The sequence below is a fragment of the Balaenoptera physalus genome (genome assembly GCF_965194825.1).
Source record: "Balaenoptera physalus genome assembly, chromosome: 18".
NCBI lineage: Eukaryota > Metazoa > Chordata > Mammalia > Artiodactyla > Balaenopteridae > Balaenoptera > Balaenoptera physalus.
The window spans coordinates 68,864,725-68,879,203 of NC_138899.1; the positions used below are offsets into that span (position 1 = coordinate 68,864,725).

The following is a 14,479-nucleotide window of genomic DNA, read 5'->3' on the forward strand; positions in this document are numbered from 1 at the left end:
CTGCATCACCCCTACGTATTTTTCAGAAGAGAAAACTAGAATTTCACGTGTGTAAATGGTCTCATAAGTAATAAAGTGGAAGCTAGAACCCAAGCCTTCTGATGCTGGCCCACTGTACCACCTCACATCCCTCATATCAGTAAAATGGGAATGATTATTGAATCATATGGTCTATGTGAGAAGTGATAAAGACAACGTAAATAGATTTTTAAATACGTAAACTTTTAAAGCTATCAAAACTATGCAAATGCCAGAAAGTATTACCACTACAGAGTAATTAGGAAAAAGTATATCTGAACAATGAATAAAAGACAGATTGTGAAAAGTGTCACAAAAGAGTACAAATAAATTGTTACAGTGGTTCATTTCAGGAAATATCACAGTTCATGATGGTATCAAGGACAACTTCAGGAAGAGGACAGCGCTTGTGCTCCGCCCAGAGGGATGAGTTAGCAAGCCTTCAATAGGAACAAAGGAAATGATCGATATTGAGCTTATGATTTCATTTAGCAAAATACTGAAGTTATTCACTCCTCAAAATCATTTCCACTGTTTGGTTGCAGTTTATCTACGAATCATATCAAAATTAAAATCTGTGCACCTGTATGTCATTCTCTGTTAGTATCCAGGGGCCAGATGAGACAGGCTGCCACTCTGTCCCCTGACACACGGTGGGCACTGATCACTTGATTCCTGCACTTTTTCCTACCAGCCTGGAAATCATTCTCCCCACAGCTCTTCAGTCAGTACCACATAAGTTCAAACCTGTCTGAGAGCTCTGGACATTTAAGAAATTAAGTGGTTAACACCGTATTGTACTTCAGAAGAATTCTCCAAAAACAAAAGAAACTGTATATTATTGAGTTCAGTATCTCTGGGGATGTACCAATTTGGTTTACTTTGGTCTATTTATAAGAGGTGAAATTATTTCCAACTGAATACACATACTCCTCCTAAGAAATGAAATTTATAATTACTCAGAGTTGAGATACCCTGAGGCAGTATCTGGTAGCAACTTCATGTATATTCAGGCTTGGAATGTATTACATGATTTAGCTACTCTGTATCTGAAGATAAATTTAGGGAACTGCTTATCATTATTCTCTGAGACCATCTTTGGACTTATTACTCTTTGCCATGTCTTCATCAGTCATCAGTATTTTTAATACTAATCAGGACATTTTGACTCTTTTTGACTTGGATCCTGTTGAAGTAGCACATTCCTTGCTTTTTTAATCCACTCTAAGTAGAGTAGGAGAGAGAGTCCAGATTTAGGAATGATTCATTATTCCTAACCTAATAAAAGTGAGAAGGATGCTATGATCTAAAATCTTAATAAGTTCAAATATTCCATAAACTCTTTTTCCTTAACTCCTGTAAGGAAGTAACTTCTAGTGACAGATTATACCTTCTTCAGCAACATCAAATATTTAATAAGATAACTGAAATGAAGATTCAAGTTCAATACAAGTATATCCCTGTATTATCAATTTATAATCTCATTCAAAATCGCTGGTACTGAGTATTGGAGTAGTTACTTGATTGCTGAAGAAAATGCCAATCTTCTCCATACTCACCTTGCCTTGCACACACCTCATGTGCAGTAAACGTTTTTTGAATGAGTGAGCGAAGGCATGATTGTTCACTATATAAAATCTACACTTTTGCAGATAATAAAGAGAAGTCTGTTTTCTGTCAAATCCCAAGATTTATATATTACCAACAAACATTAAAATCCTTTGGGTAAGTTATTATAATAACTATTCTGTTATCTGGAATGCTCACCACATATCTATTCAAGTTTATTTAATAAATGAATAAGCCTACAGCAATATTTCCTTCCTTTTAACTTGTTCTCTTTATGTGCTGTGCTCTTTTGGAATCAAAGAAGTGCGTGAGATCTCTATTGGATTGCCTTATAGTATCACCTGGCTTTTTTATGGTTTAACTCTGCATGTATTAGTAACTCACCTCTCCCCACCAAAAAAATTGGGAGCTCTTCTTTATTATTTTAAGAATAATTTCACTATGAAATGTTACAAATATGCAGATAATTACGGGGAATCATAGAATGAACACTAAACTCCATGAAGTCTTAACATTTTTGCCATATTTGATTCATATTTTTAAGTAATTAAATATTACTAATAGAATTGCAGCCCTCTGCAATCCTGTTCTCTCTCTCCCTTCCCAGAGGTAATTTTTGTTCAAATTTGTGTTTGTCTTTTTCAGACATTTTTATATGACTGCAACGTATGTATCCCCAGACATTGTATAGTATTGCTATTCATCCTTTAAAAGAGTTGGGAAAAAAAGCAAAAATGTTAGATGTATATTCAACTTAGAATATAGATGCAGATTTTTCTGAGCACTGCCCTCCCTAGATGCCATTTAAGAAAACTAAAAACACACTTATGACACTACACATCTTGGAAGAAGCTAAGAACATATATAAAATATGGACTGGAATTGAGGATTTGAGATGAAGAGTAAAAGAATGGAAGGAAACAGAAGAGAAAAAATAAATGGTAAGTGCAAAGCATAAAATACAATGAGGAAAAAGGAAAATAGATAAAGGAGTGTAAATGTATAATATCAAAGTTTGAATGCCTGCATCAATCAATAATAATAATGAGCTGAGATCCTAAGGAGAATTGTTTCTTTAAAAAGGAAACAGAGGCACTCAGACCACCTTAAGAAAAATGGAGCTTATCATAAGGATATATAAGGTCTAGAACTACAACTGTTACCTGACAAGCAGTCGGGAACTGATAAATCTCTAGGAACCAATCTCTCTGTCTCTCAGATTATCCTCTGGCTTTCAGTTTGCTGAGTCCTCTCCTACTATACCAATGGCTTATCCTTTCCTTCATTCTGTATTCTTTTTACTACTTCATAGTTTCATCTTTTTCATCACCACTGTCATTTTGATATCTTTATTCTTCAATTGCCCCGTATCTATGTATGGATAGATGATGATGATGATGATGACGATGATGGTAAAGAAGGAGGAGGAAGGGGAGGGGGCCGATGAAGAGGAGGAGGAGGGAAAGGAAGAGGAGGGAAATGAGAGAAGAAGAAGGAGAAGAAGAAGAAAGATAGGGAGGTAGGTAAATAGGTAGATGATAGATAGGTAGATAGATAGATATCACAGATCTTCATCTATTTAGATATTTTCTATATCCTTCAATTGAATTTTCAGATTTTTCTCTTGTCCATTCTTTATTAGGTTAATTCCTATATAACACAGAATTGTTTTCTTTTTGCAAATGACATTCTATTCTATTGTATTTTCTTGTTGGTTTTTGTTAGTATAGAAAGAAAACATTGACTTTTATAAGTTGAAGTGAATTCTTATTTCTGAGTTAATCCTTATTCTGTTCCCCTGGATAATTCCTCTTATAAGATATATTCTCTGTCTCCATTTTGTTTTGTTTTGTTCCATTGCTATTTCAGTCTTTATGCTGGTTCATTTTATATTATCATTCATCTTTGAACGTGGTCAGCCATTTAGTGAAAAAAAAAAAACCAAATATGCTATATCCTTAGCCCTAAATTTTTGATATTAAAACGGTTGATGTGACTCACAGGATTGTCATTAAGTCCCAACTCTGTGTGCTGTGAGCCTTGTTTCCTTGCATCCCCACCCTCTCTTTCCTCATTTGACCTCTGGCAATCTCACTCAACTAGAAAACAATGTTGTAGATAATTTAAATGTCATGTCATTGAACTTCCAGGCAAAATGGTAACCTAAACAGATACAGTCTCCCTCCCACCATCATCTCTGACAACTATAAATCCTGGGTCAATGTGTTTTAATTCAAATTACATGTATGTTTTTTAACATAGTATTCTGATTTTACATCATGAGTGTGATCTTGTCTAAGAACAAAAACAGTGCCAAGAAATCAAACTTTTTCTCATTAGGTTTATTGTTAGCAACACTGGTATTATAGTTTGTAACTACTCTATGTATATTGATAAAGTGAAATATAAGTATATATATAAGGTTTTAGGAACTGTCTTATCTAAAATTCTCCCAGAAGCAGGTCTTGAGACAGGAATTCAAGTAAGAGTAGTTGGAAAACACAAATAACACTGGTAAGGAATGGGAAATCAATACAGGGTAAAGAAGGCATCCCCTAAGGGCTGTGCTACTACACCAACTACCACATTAAGCAGTTAAAGATTAATCCCATAAGAAAACTCCGAGAATGCATGCAAAATATATACCTCAGAATTGTCCAACACCTGCTTATGAGAGTCACTGATTGAGGGCTGCCCTCCAGGGATTGTGAGTTCATTGGCATTTCCAGTCTGTCATGTGTACAGGCAGCTCTCCACAGGAGCAGGAAAAAGAGCCTTAGTCACAGATACAGATACTAGCAGTTGTAAATGAGCAAGATTTCCCACAGATGTGAATGGAGAACTATCCATATCTGCAAGCGTCCATCCCTTGCACCAATCAGATGTACTCTGTCCCCATATGAATTTCTTTCTTTTTTTTAATTGAGGTATAATTGACGTATAACATTATATTCGTTTCAAGTGTACAACGTAATGATTCAATATTTGTATATATTGCGAAATGATCATCCCAGAAAGTCTAGTTAACAGCCATCACCCTACATAGTTACAAAAAACTTTTTTATGTTAATTTCACTTCATCTAGTTACTGTTTCTTCAAAGTGGTAACCAGTCAATTTTGATTAAAAAAGATAACAAATTACAACAGGCTTAATCTTGGTGTAATTACTTAATTGTAACTACTTAATATTAGTGTACAATTACGCTGGTAAATGGCCGTCTCTTCAGGAAAAGGTTGGGGAAATTACTACTGTCTGTGCTTGCTGAGGCACTGCAAAGTTCATCAGGAAGGCCCATCTTTCCCTTGAATCAATTCTGGGTCTGAGAACTGCTTCAGATCTGGAAACTGGATAAGGCATCAGGATTTTTGTTGTTGTTATTGGCAGCTGACATCAACACCTATCCTTGATCTTTTTGCTTAAAGATGTACAACAAAACTCTCATTGGGTGTCCCTCTACCTCTCTATCTTGTCTTTAGTAAAAACACTGAGAATTGAAGTGTTTTATTTCTTTGTTTAAAAAAACCCTATCAAGAGTATTTGAACAGTACTTGCCTTCTTCTTTCTGTCTATAACTTATGATATAAATCAAGGATCTTTTCATGCCTTGGCAAATTGTCATACTACTTTCTAAGTTTGAATCCACTTCCAGCATTTTATCCTTCCCTCTTTCAATGTGATGAAATATCTCTGAGAATTCCATGAATGAGAAGTTTTTCACTGGCAATCCTTTCTCTGAGATATCTTCATCCTTTCTGTCATGACCACTTTTCTCATTTATATTGTTAAGGCTGCCTTCACTAAGTTCCTCTGATTGCACATTGGAGTCTCTTAAATAGAGGTGGTGTCATATTTCCATGGTTAGCTATTTCTTCTTTAACCCCATTTACATTTGATTAAAATTTCACTTCTAGTATTATAACTTGTTTTTTTTTTCTTTTCTGTGCTTGATTTTTGATGGCCAATTCCCTCTTTCAATTATCCATTTTGGTAAAATGTTACACAGCTTTATCACTGGGAGAGAAAGAGACAACACAACTCTACTTTTGTCATCTGTGTGCGAACTAACAGATGTGCCATGACCAATTACCTATAGACTCTGAAAAAAGTGATATAACTGGTCACTGATCATAATGTGCATCTGTTATTTGCATAGTGATTTGTGCATTGAAGAGCTAGCAGCAAAGTCTGTGCTTTATGCAATTGCTAACAGTTAATATATCTTGATAACTGAAATTTGAACTATGCTATTGGAGCACTGGTAGTTTTTAACTGAACTGCAGTAACTGAAATTCATGCATATCAGAACCATGCAAAGCAAAGACTGCAAATCCATTTTAACATGCCCACCTCTCGGAGCCTTTTGACTCCTCCTTCAGTTCTCTGCCATGGCAGTTTCAGCATCCCCACCATCCAAGCAGACTATTTTAATTGACTCCTGGTGTCCTTGCCAGGATATTCAGTCCTGAGTCATGTAAGAATACTCATATCAGTAAACTCTCCTTTATCCAGCCTTATTTTGTAACTTCTGGTACAGCACTCTCAAGATTTATTTCTAGGCACATTTTCCTGATTCCTGAAAATATATTTTAGCCAGGTCCTGCAACTCATCTGGTGAATAATCCCTTTCCTCACAAATCAGAGATAGTACTTCCCCTGTGAGGCTATGCTGAGGTTGACCCCAGTTATTGGCCTTGCTACCGCAGGGGCAGCTGGAGCAAATCTTGAGGTAAGATACTTGCAAGCATATTATCTTGTAAAACATCTGCCTCAGGTAAGGACTCTGCATGATGTCCAGGCAAAGCAGGATTGAGAGTGGTAAAAGGAGTTACCAACTTCTGCAGGCCCAGGAGTTTAAGGAAGTCTTGGAGAAATTCAGTAGGACACCTATGTAAGTCCAAGAGTTCATGGAGCTCTTGGAGGAGTTCAAGATTCTCAAGTCAATCCATTCTAGATATCAGGGTCCCACTCTTTTCAGATCCCTAATTTTAGAAAGAAACTTGCCAGAGCTGTTATTCAGCCTTCTTTGTAATTCTACTACTCTCACAGGCAGATAACTGGGCCTAATTCTCAACACAATCTGTCCTCTAGCTTTAGAAGGTTAGAGCTTCCTTAAATACTCCCAAAGAGATTTTCTGGCTTTCACACAATTTCCATGGTTCATGACTGGCTAGTTTGAGTGTGTGGTTTTCTTTCTTTCTTCATATGACATGCCAATGTCATTTAACAGCAGTTGATCAAATCCATAGTCCTGATAATCACCAATGTCACCATCTCTCAAATTCCAGAGATACTGCATGAGACAGTGCATGCCCTTCCACCTCATCCCATCCCAATTCATCACAATAAGAATCTTAGTGATCATAAAGCTACAATATGCCAGTGCTTATCACCACACCACTTATCACTAGCAATGGGGTCTTTGCTGCAACCTGGGTGTCAAGTGATTCTGTTCTAGAATCCATCTTGAAGATCTGCTTTCTAGAACAACTTCCTGTCTCACTTGCCTTAGTTAAGGATTCCCACCCCCCACAAGCAGACCCAGAGAAAACACTTAAATGAAAATATTCATTTGGAGTTGCAATAAACAACGGAGGGAAGGAGGATATGAGATAGGGAAGAGAAGACACTCAATAAAGAGTACATTATCAAACTAAATATCTCAGTGGGTAACTGGAGTTTAATCCCTTAGTGTGATATCTGGGAAATATAGATACAAATTATCCTACCTGAGGGCCAAAAAACCCGGAATATTTAAATACCAATTTCTCTCAGTCATTGGTTGTGAACAGCTCCCAAGAGTTGTTAATTCTTCGGCATGTCCAACCTGCCATGCTCATGAAGAAAAAAGCTTTCTACAGCATGGAGAGCCTCATGCAATGCTAGTAGTTGAAGCCAGCCAGAAGAGACAGTCCTGGAATGGCCTCAGGAATCTGGGTAGGGGAGCACAGCACCTGCTATACCAATCATCCCTGATCCTCAGGAAAAAAAAAAAATGTATATCTTGAACCTTGGTGCTGAGTGGAGCTGAAAAATAGTCTCCCGGTGAATCTGGATCAAGAGAATTCTCTGGGTTCCCAGATCACCAAAGAAGGAGGAGCATTAGGCTGGTGTTAAGGCCTGAATTGTGTCCCCCCAAAATTATATGTTGAAGCCCTAACCTCCAGTCCGTCAGAATGTGACTGTATTTGGAAGTCGGGCCTTTAAAGAGGTGATTAAGTTAGAACAAGGCCATTAGGGTGAGCTCTAATCCAATCTGACTGGTGTCCTTATAAGAAGAGGAAATTTGGACACACAGAGAGACACCAGGGGTGTGGACACACAGAGGAAAGACAATGTGAGTACATACCGTGAAGGTAGCCATCTGAAAGCCAAGGAGCCTTGAAAGAAACCAAACCTGCCAATATCTTGTTCTTGGAATTCTAGCCTCCAAGACTATGAGAAAAATACCTATTTATTATTTAAGCCACTTAATTTGTGGTACTTTGTTTTGGCAGCTCTAGCAAACTAATATAACTGGTATGGCTCAGTGATCCAGGAACATCATCCCCATGAGAGAAGAACTATAGGAAAAGGATCCTTCCACCAGATCAATCTATCCTGATCAAGCAATTCCTCCACAAGTGCATTGCAGAACTTCTCCTGATGCTCCCTGGCTTGCCAGAATCTCAGAATCAACAGAACTTGTGAGTTTTACTATGCCTTCTTTTGATAACCCAAAAGTCCATCTTCAGAAATGGAATCCAGTAGAAATGACACCACAGATAATCAGTCATTTAACTATGCTTGATTCACTGCTCCCACCAGAATAGGACACAGCTGGCCCAGACTCTGGACCTCCACTGCATCCTTCAGTCAGAGGCCAGATACTGCAGAGGATGTCAGGGGACAATGTCTGAGAAGAGAACCTCCTGTCCCTCTTTTTCCCCTAGAAAGCTTGTACGGACATTCCCAAGAATTGTCTCCACCAAGTGATTTTCCTACCCCAGCACACCCTCAAATGGCAATGATAAAGGTCTCTCCACCAAGCACTGGATTTTGTTTTCTGTCCTGCAACCTGAAAATAGAAGTGTGTCACTTTCAGAGTTGACCCAGCCTTCCAATAAGCAGACTTCTGAAGATGCCAGGACCACAGGAATACATTCTTTTGAGTTTCATCTAAAGTATTTGTTTTCTTTTAATTTTATCACCATTCATTAAGTGAATATACAATGGCCCAAATGGAAATTTGATAGAATTATAATTCTTAAGATAGTGATTATAGTAATGTAAATCTTTTGTCACTTCCATTTTATTTAATTATAAATAGTGTAACTACAGTAAATTTGCTGTTTTTAACAAGTCCAATAAAACACAGCAGGAATTTTTTGCCCTGCTAAAATAATTTTGATTTTTTAATCTTTTCATTCTACTGCCCTTAGTTAAGTGTCTATATAATAGCTCAAATATAAACTTGATAGATGTACAATTCTCAACGTAGTGCTTTAAAAATATACATTGTGTAAATGTAAATCTTATTAATAAATTGCTTCCATTTTATGAGTTTAATTGAAATCTAATTTCAAACGTCTATCTTTAAGGCTTAGATAATGTTAATTTAGTATTTTGTTATTGCTATTTAACAAGTCTTTCTTATTAATCCAGAAACAAATCTTCTAGTTTCAGTGCTATAGTCAGGTAATTATACAGATGTTCAAATAGGAGCTCACTAGAGTAATAATTCTTGGGATATTGTTTTATAACAATAAAAGTTGTACGTGTTGCTTATTTAGGAATGAAATTTGTGAGTCAATTGCTTCATTCTCTTCTATTTCTAGATAATGGAAGTATGGTATTTTGGCGTTGGTGTTTGAATTAGTTTCCTGCAGCTGCAGTTACAAATTACCACTGTGAAAGGAAAATCAAAATGGAGTCAGTATTACTAAGAGAGTTCTCTAAAATGGAGCTGGGAAACGACTGAGGAAGTGTGACTTATGCATGTCTCAGGCAGGATGGAATATGAACTTTGATCACTTATTATCTTAACACAGTCATTCGGAACATCTGCCCAGTATTCCAGAAGCTCAAGATACTTATTGGATGCTGACCCTAAAATAACTCATGGAAACCTATCCCTTAAGGACAAATATTTCCTTTCTTCTGTTACAGTGAATCATAATTCTTGCCAGACAACTTTACCAACCATGTAGCTTTTGCCTTTATAAGCCCCTGACTCTTTCTCTTCCCTGAAACACTCTTCAGGTTCTACCCCAATCTGTGTCTTGCAAACTGCAATTCCTAAGAACCCCCCCCCCGGCTCCCCACCACCAAATAAACTCTTTTCTTATTTGGAGCCTTCTGTGTTTCTTGGTTGAGACTCCATACTAGTAGCTTAAAATGACAGATTTATTCTCTCACAGTTCTGGAGGCCAGAGTTCAAATCAAAATGTCATCAGAGTTGCACTCCCTCTAGAGACCGTAGGGGAGAATCTTTCCTTGCCTTTTCCACCTTCTGGTGGCGCCCAGCATCCCTTGGCTTTCTTGGCTTGTGGCCACAGTACTCCATTCTTCACCCCCATCTTCACTTTGCCTTCTCCCCTGTGTACACCTTCCCCTCTGGATGTCTATCTTATAAAGATTCCTGTCATTTGATTTAAAGCCCACAAAGGTAGTCCAGGATGATCACCTCATCTCAAGATCCTTAGATTAATTACACTTGCAAATCCCCTTTTTTCAAAAAAGGTGACATTCACAGGTTCCAGGACTTAGACCATGGACAAACCCTTTGGGGAGGGGCAGGACACCATTTAACCCACTACAGTATTTTACAAGTTGCCCATAACATAAAGTGTAATGAGAGTTTTACATGAGTAGTCTAGCAAGAAGAGACTTTTGAAACTCGAAGTCAATTTCTGTACACCAAGGGCTATATTTACTCTGGTTGGTAGACTAATATGTTTACCTAAAAGATAGTAATTATTCTTTTTGAAAAAAACTGATTAGACTAATATTTATAAAATGAAAAGATAGTAGAATTTGGAGTCAAAGTATATTTATTTTTTAAAATGTGTGCCCATGTTAAGGACTGAAAAGATACACAACTAAAATGTAAACAGTGGTGATGGGAGGAGAATGGGAAGTGGAGGGTAGGGGGATAAAGGGGGAATTTCGTATTCTTTCTCTGTATGTACTTGCATTAAAATGCACACACTAGTGCACATATCTGGCATCCAGGTTTTTGTGGCTACTACGCAGAGGAAACATTCCTTGATACTTTGGCTCTAATGGCCAGCAGGGTTTGTGTTCACAGGCTCAATGGGATGGTAGCAAACAAAGAAACACTTCTTAACTGATTCACGCCAGAGTTCAGTGCGGAGAGAACAGAATGAAATGCCTCTCTCCTCGCCTTCCCCTGAAAGAGGTATATTTGCACACTTTAAAAACTACTGCCTGAGGGTTCAGTTTCCAATCAGCCTGCATCTAGATGCTGACTAAGATCCTCCCCTTTGGGACACTGACAGGTCTTGGCACACTCTCAACTACTGGGAGCAATTAAGAACAAAGCAGGCTGCTTGGACAAACAAAAAGGTTTGAGAGACAACCAAGAGGTAGGAAAGAGTTGAATGATAAGATTTGTCTCCTGTATGAGGTCACTCCAAAAAGACTGGGAGAGGTGGTCCTTTTCTCTAACACATACAAACCAAAAGAGAGAGCCAAGGAAAACAAAGAAACGAGGAATATGTTCTGAATGAAAGATCAAGAAGAAAAGAGCATTTGAGATGCTCATGCATTTGGGAAGGCTCAAAATTACTAAGTTCAAGAATAAAAGTGGATGGAAGTCCCAGCCAGAGCAATTAGTCAAGAAACAGAAATGAAAGGCATCTAAATTGGAAAGGAAGAAGTAAAATTGTCACTATTTGCAAATAACATGATATTATATATAGAAAACCCTGAATACTCCACCACAAAAAAAAACCCTGTTAGAACTAATAATCAAATTCAGTAAAGTTTCAGGGTACAAAAATCAATATACAAAAATCTGTTGCATTCTTATACACTAACCAGCAGAAGGAGAAATTAAGAAAATAATCCCATTTACAATTTCATCAAAAAGAATAAAATACCTAGGAATAAATTCAACCAAAAACATGAAAGACCTGTACACTAAAAACCATAAGACACTGATGAAAGAATTTGAAGAAGATACAAATAAATGGAAAGATATTCCAAGCTCATGGGTTGGCAGAATTAATATTGTTAAAATGTCTACACTATGCAAAGCTATTTGCAGATTCAATGCAATCCCTATCAAAATTCCAATGATATTTTTCAAAGAAATAGAAGAAACATTCCTAAAATATGTATAGGACCACAAAGGACCCCGAATAGCCAATGCCATCTTGAGAAAGAAGAGCAAAGCTGGAGCCATCACAATTCCTGATTTCAAACTGTATTACAAAGCTATGGTAATCAAAACATTATAGTATTAGCATAAACACAGACACATAGATCAATGGAACAGAATAGAGAGCCCAGAAATAAACCCATGTATATATGGTCAATTAATTTACAATAAAGGAGCCAAGACTATACAATGGGGAAAGGACAGTCTCACCAATAAATGGAGTTCAAAAAACTGGACAGCCACATACAAAGGAATGAAACTGGGTCACTGTCTTATACCATACACAAAAATTAACTCAAAATGAATTAAAAACTTGAATGGAAGACTTGAAACCATAAAACCCCAAGAAGAAAACATGGACAATAAGTCCCTTGACATCAATCTTGGCAATGATTTTTAAAAATTTGAGACCAAAAGCTAAGACAACAAATGCAAAACTAAACAAGTGGGATACCATCAAACTAAGAAGTTTCTGCTCAGCCAAGGAAACTATCAACAAAATGGAATGGCAACCTACTGAAAAGAAGAAAATATTTGCAAACCTTATATCTGATAAGGGGTTAATATCCAAAACTATATATAAAGAACTCATACAACTCAATAACAAAAAATCAGACAATCTGATTAAAAAATGGGCAGAGGAACTAAATAGACATTTTTCAAAGAAGACATACAGATGGCCAACAGGTACCTGAAAAGATGCTCAACATCACTAATCATCAGGGAAATGCAAATCGGAGACTTGCAAAGAGATATTACCTCACACCTGTTAGAATGGCTATTATCAAAAAGACAAGAAATAACAAGTGTTGGCAAGGATGTGGAGAAAAGGGAATCTTTGTGTATTGTTGGTGAGGATGTAAATTGGTGCAGCCACTATGGAAAACAGTACAGAGTTTCCTCAAATAATTAAAAATAGAACTACCGTATCATCCAGCAATTCTTCTTCTGGATATTTATGAGGAGAAAACAAAATCACCACCTTGAAGACATATCTGCACCCCCATGTTTATTGCAGCATTATTTACAATAGCCAAAACATGGAAACAACCGAAGTGTCCATCAATGGATGAAAGTTTATCCTCACTATGTGAGAGATAGATAGATAGATAGATAGATAGTTAGATAGATAGATAGATAGATAGATAGATAGAGAATATTGTTCAGCCATAAAAAGGAAGGAAATCCTGCCATTTGCAACAATATGGATGGACCTGGAGGGTATCATGCTAAGTGAAATAAATCAGACAGAGAAAGTCAAATACCATATGATCTCACTTTTATGTGGAATCTTAAAAAAAAAAAAAGACTCATAGATACAGAGAATAAAATGGTGGTTGCCAGAAGCAGGGGGTGAGGTTTGGGTAAAGGATGAAGGTGGTCAAAAGTACAAACTTCCAGTTATAAGATAAATAATTCCTGGGGTTGTAATGTACAGCATGGTGACTATTGTTAATAATACTGTATTATATACTTGAAAGTTGCTGAGAGAGTAGATCTCAAAAGTTCTCATCACAAGAAAGAAATTTATGTTTGTATACCTGAAACTAATATAATGTTATTTGTCGATTATATCTAATGAAAAAATAAAATAAAATTTTAAAAATAAAATGCATGCGCTAAGAAATTAACACACGATAAAGGGAGAGAGAGAGAAATTCAAAATGGCAGAGAGAGAAAATAAGTATAGGAAGTCGACAGTTGGTTCAAAAACCACTCTCCAAGCTACAAATACCCACCGGACAGTTCTCTTCTGGTGGCCCAGCATGTTTTCCCCAGCCAGAGGCAGAACTTCAAAGAGTAAAGCCCCTATAGATGGAGATGGAATCTCAGTGAAGATGAACTTCACCTACTTCATATCTTGTCCCAGGACTTGTGTTAAACTATGGGTACATTCTAATTTTCACAAATTCTGTTATTGTAGGCCTTAAAGATAAACACTTAGAATTGGATTCCAAGTTAAACTCATAAAGTGCAAAAAGACCGGTTTTACACATGCAAGTTATACACACATACACGTACACACACACACACACACACAGCATACATATGTATGGACTAAGGACTACCATATCAATCATCATTATATGTGCAGGCAATAGTTTTAAGAAAACAAAATCCTGGCCAGGACTATGAGTTACGATCATTTAGATCGTAAAAAATAGAGTGATTTTTTTCCATAGCACTTCTATGTTCTTTCAAAATATTTGAAGCGTTATCTAAGCACAAATATGAAATGTCTCATGGAAAAAATATCCTTTGACTATTTAAAGTGCCTTCTGGATCACAGATTGATTTTCTTCTGATGCATCAAAGTTTGAAACAGATGAACCTGGTGATGTTAGTTTTTCTTGTATTCCAGTAATATCCTTCATGGTTACATATGTTTTCCCAACTTGTGCTCTAAGCAAACATTCCTTTTCACGGTTACTCTTCCAAAAACAATCCATTAGAAGCTTTTACATGATAAAGATCCAGTCTACATCTTAACCTTATAAATCATATTCTC

General features: G+C 36.8%; 1 protein-coding gene and 1 long non-coding RNA gene across 8 annotated transcripts in view; one reads left to right on the forward strand and one right to left on the reverse strand.

The window, feature by feature from the left end:
* Positions 1-12,377, forward strand: part of LOC309647899 — a 46,691-nt gene extending 34,314 nt beyond the window's left edge. The window contains exon 3 of the long non-coding RNA XR_014256378.1: positions 69-12,377. This is a non-coding gene — a long non-coding RNA (uncharacterized lncRNA). The remainder of the gene's footprint in view (positions 1-68) is intronic.
* Positions 1-14,479, reverse strand: part of LOC309647875 (uncharacterized protein) — a 420,689-nt gene that overhangs the window by 339,418 nt on the left and 66,792 nt on the right. The window lies entirely within an intron of this gene.